Source organism: Eriocheir sinensis, unplaced genomic scaffold (assembly GCF_024679095.1).
Source record: "Eriocheir sinensis breed Jianghai 21 unplaced genomic scaffold, ASM2467909v1 Scaffold819, whole genome shotgun sequence".
NCBI classification, from domain to species: Eukaryota; Metazoa; Arthropoda; class Malacostraca; order Decapoda; family Varunidae; genus Eriocheir; species Eriocheir sinensis.
This window is the reverse complement of record NW_026112185.1, coordinates 66208-70956: the sequence shown is the minus strand read 5'-3', so window position 1 is coordinate 70956 and position 4749 is coordinate 66208. Positions and strand designations below refer to the sequence as shown.

Below are 4749 nucleotides of genomic sequence, written 5' to 3'. Positions count from 1 at the left end.
GTTACCAGGATAACAGTGAAGGGATATCCAGCACACCAATACCACATGGGAAATGCTCCACTATCCACCACAGAGGCAGAGAAAGACCTGGGACTGTATGTTACCAGGATAACAGTGAAGGGAAATCCAGCACACCAATACCACATGGGAAATGCTCCCCGACCCACCACAGAGGCAGAGAAAGACCTGGGACTGTATGTTACCAGGATAACAGTGAAGGGATATCCAGTACACCAATACCACATGGGAAATGCTCCACTACCCACCACAGAGGCAGAGAAAGACCTGGGACTGTATGTTACCAGGATAACAGTGAAGGGATATCCAGTACACCAATACCACATGAGAAATGCTCCACTATCCACCACAGAGGCAGAGAAAGACCTGGTACTGTATGTTACCAGGATAACAGTGAAGGGATATCCAGCACACCAGTACCACATGGGAAATGCTCCACTATCCACCACAGAGGCAGAGAAAGACCTGGGACTGTATGTTACCAGGATAACAGTGAAGGGATATCCAGCACACCAATACCACATGGGAAATGCTCCACTATCCACCACAAAGGCAGAGAAAGACCTGGTACTGTATGTTACCAGGATAACAGTGAAGGGATATCCAGTACACCAATACCACATGGGAAATGCTCCACTATCCACCACAGAGGCAGAGAAAGACCTGGTACTGTATGTTACCGGGATAACAGTGAAGGGATATCCAGTACACCAATACCACATGGGAAATGCTCCACTATCCACCACAGAGGCAGAGAAAGACCTGGGACTGTATGTTACCAGGATAACAGTGAAGGGATATCCAGTACACCAATACCACATGGGAAATGCTCCACTATCCACCACAGAGGCAGAGAAAGACCTGGTACTGTATGTTACCGGGATAACAGTGAAGGGATATCCAGTACACCAATACCACATGGGAAATGCTCCACTATCCACCACAGAGGCAGAGAAAGACCTGGGACTGTATGTTACCAGGATAACAGTGAAGGGATATCCAGTACACCAATACCACATGGGAAATGCTCCACTATCCACCACAGAGGCAGAGAAAGACCTGGGACTGTATGTTACCAGGATAACAGTGAAGGGATATCCAGCACACCAATACCACATGGGAAACACTCCACTATCCACCACAGAGGCAGAGAAAGACCTGGGACTGTATGTTACCAGGATAACAGTGAAGGGATATCCAGTACACCAATACCACATGGGAAATGCTCCACTATCCACCACAGAGGCAGAGAAAGACCTGGTACTGTATGTTACCAGGATAACAGTGAAGGGATATCCAGTACACCAATACCACATGGGAAATGCTCCACTATCCACCACAGAGGCAGAGAAAGACCTGGTACTGTATGTTACCGGGATAACAGTGAAGGGATATCCAGTACACCAATACCACATGGGAAATGCTCCACTATCCACCACAGAGGCAGAGAAAGACCTGGGACTGTATGTTACCAGGATAACAGTGAAGGGATATCCAGTACACCAATACCACATGGGAAATGCTCCACTATCCACCACAGAGGCAGAGAAAGACCTGGGACTGTATGTTACCAGGATAACAGTGAAGGGATATCCAGCACACCAATACCACATGGGAAACACTCCACTATCCACCACAGAGGCAGAGAAAGACCTGGGACTGTATGTTACCAGGATAACAGTGAAGGGATATCCAGCACACCAATACCACATGGGAAACACTCCACTATCCACCACAGAGGCAGAGAAAGACCTGGTACTGTATGTTACCAGGATAACAGTGAAGGGATATCCAGTACACCAATACCACATGGGAAACACTCCACTATCCACCACAGAGGCAGAGAAAGACCTGGTACTGTATGTTACCAGGATAACAGTGAAGGCAATTACAGCAGACGGGTTGAGAAGAGTTCAGTGTCAAGGGCAGCCTGGGACGTAGTGGGACACAAGGTGTGTGGAAGAGGAAGGGAGGGAATGCATGCTGGACAGACGATACAAAATAGACAGTTAAGGAACAGTAGGGAAAGTAGACAGAGTATATGAATATTTTGGTAGAGTGACATCAACAAACTGTTTAGAGAACAAAAAGCTTTCAGAAAGAAGTCGAGATAAATTGGGGACTTCAGCGGAGAAGTCACACAACTGTAGGCCTATGAATCACCTGGTTTAAGGCTGCTTTTTCTGAAACTTGCTTCACCGCACAATGCAGCAAGAGTTCAGGTGCCAGATGCCGCCAAAAACAGTACTGCCGCTTTGATTGGTTTGGTCACAACTTTTACACCAAACGCCTCACATAGCCAAGCTTGTGAGCAGGGTGAGGTGCCGGAACACTGGAGGAGGGCCGTCACTGTGCCACTGAACAAACGGGAAGGAAGAAGGGATGATTGTGGCAGTCACGGGGAATAAGGTGACTCAGTGTGCCAGGGAAGGTGGAGGGAAGGCCTTTAAACGAAAGGGTGAAAAGAATGATAAAAAGTGTCGGCGATGAACAAGGGGGTGATAGGGAAGGGAGGGAGGTGTAAACATATGTTTTGCCTGTCAGGATGCCTTGATTTTGTCCAGCTCTTCTGAGTCTGCCAAACAAGTAGTGCTGTAGTTGTTTATCCTTAAGACAGGCTGTTGAGCCCCTCTTCATGTCATTACTAAAGTCAACACAAACATGTACAAACATCCTGAGGCTGTCCACACTCCACAAAGTTGTTCAAGTTATCCGAGCCCAACAAATGCCGGTAATGATGAGACTGTTCTTATTGCAGAGGTTGTTGAGTCACTCTTCACGTCCTCCCTGAAGGAAGCCGGCGGCCTGAAGCACCGCGGGCAGGTCACCACCACCAGCCTGCAGGCCAGGGACCACAAACACCTCTGGATGGGACTCTGGAATGGCAGGCTTCACTGTGGCTTCACTAAGGTCTCCTCACTCTTATATATACTCAATTTTGCATCAGTACACACGTCATCGTCATTGTCATATATTGGTCGGTATTATCAAACGCTTTCGTCCATCACATCAACTGTTTCCAAAGGCCAAACAGGAGATAAATTGGGTTCTCAAGAGTGCTCTTTTAGGTTCACGGTACAGAAGAAGGGTCAAACTACCACCAGGGTCATAAAACTGTCCTTGGAAATGCCCAAAATGCCTATGAAAGCCTTGCCAAGTATGTGTGCTTGGGTGCCAAAATGTTGAGTTATACAGCCCATTATTTCTCTGCTATAGGATGAAGGTCTTTCACAACTCTTTTTGGCAGCTCCTCTATACTTTATTTTATTGGAGCAGAGATTAGTGTTTTTTTCCCCCTGGAGTTGCTTCCTTTAATGAAAACAAAGTCCATTTGTCTCTGTGTCTGATGTTAATACGCTTCATCCTGCCCCACAAAGCTTCTAATTTCACGTCCTGCTTCTCTGTCTGCCCTGACTTACACGCTGGCTGGGTGCTTTGGTTCCTCAGCTGTTGTGAGGTGCATGAGATGAAGTGCACAAGTCCAAGCCTCACCTTTCATAGGCACCAGGACACCTTTGACCTTTGTCTGTTCCCTGGTCCAGGACACTCAAGGCCTGTCTCCCCATGTTGTGCCTGGCATTCTTCTCCATTCAGCTTGGCACATTTCTTAACTTCTCTCTGGATCTTGTGTGAGGTGCAGAGTTTATGAAGCACATTTTAGGGCTGGGAATATGCACAGACTGCACCCTTCTCCTCAGGGAGAGGGGCAGGTTTATAGTCATAATAATACAATGTTTACCAAAATTGTTCCACTCCATTTCTCTCCTGATTTCTTATTCATTTTGTAGGCCTGGTTTGCAGTAATTAGGTAAAGTTTGGGGCACATGTTACAAGTGTGCCTGGCTGTGGTGCTCATCTCCATCCCTCTGGCCCCTGAGCCAGCAGCGGGTAAGGACCCTTCAGCCCCAGGACATGGCCACTACAGTATCTGGGTCACCACAGCTGCCTTGCCCAGGCTCCCTTTTATAGACCAACCCAAAAGGAAGGATGAACAGCTGGGTGGGTTGTCATTATAACCCAGACCGGTGTGTTCATAGCTAGCCGTCAACCTCTCCACCAAGGGAGCACACTGGTTGCTGTGTGTGTCTACTCTTTCAAAGGTTGCATTCCTCATTATTATTTTTTGCCAGTACCAATTTCTTCCTTCTATGTCTTAAAGTATAGCTCACCTTTCCCACTTGATGCTCCTGGAGTAATGATGTGTAAATAAAAGACAGAAATGACACCAGTGTAATTGTTTAATAGTGCAAACATAAATATGTACTACTAAACACTTCTCTAAGGGGTGTGTGTTTGTACACAGCAAACACTGCCTGGGTCACTGTAACAGCAGCCTGCCCCTGTCCCTGCAGAGGAAGGTGTTCCGTCAGTGTGACAGGAGAAAGCTGAAAGTAAATGTCAACAAAAGTAAAGTGATGGTTTGTGAGTGAAGTAGAAGTGAGGTTGTAGATTTTGTATGCCCATATAGAGTGGGAATTGAATGTGAAAAAGAATGCAAAATAATTTTGAATGGTGAAGAAATGGAGGAGGTCAATGAGTTTAAGTATCTTGGATCAGTTATGTGTAAGCATGGTGGTATGGAGGGAGAGACAAGAGAAAGGGCATTGCAAGGAAGAAGGGTTTTAGGGTCTTTGGGACGAATCATGAATGGCAGAAGTGTGAGCATGGAGGTATAGAAGGAATTGAGAAATACAATAATAGTACCAACCCTCACATATGCAAGTGAAACGT

General features: G+C 46.6%; 1 long non-coding RNA gene across 1 annotated transcript; it reads right to left on the bottom strand.

Annotated features, from left to right (window-relative positions):
* Window positions 1–706: 706 nt before the first annotated feature.
* LOC126994556 (uncharacterized) lies at window positions 707–2498 on the bottom strand. Its single transcript, XR_007749272.1, has 3 exons — window positions 1474–2498; window positions 979–1275; window positions 707–879 (listed from the first exon to the last, which is right to left on the bottom strand). It is a non-coding gene; the product is annotated as an uncharacterized LOC126994556 (long non-coding RNA).
* Between the last annotated feature and the right edge of the window lie 2251 nt (window positions 2499–4749).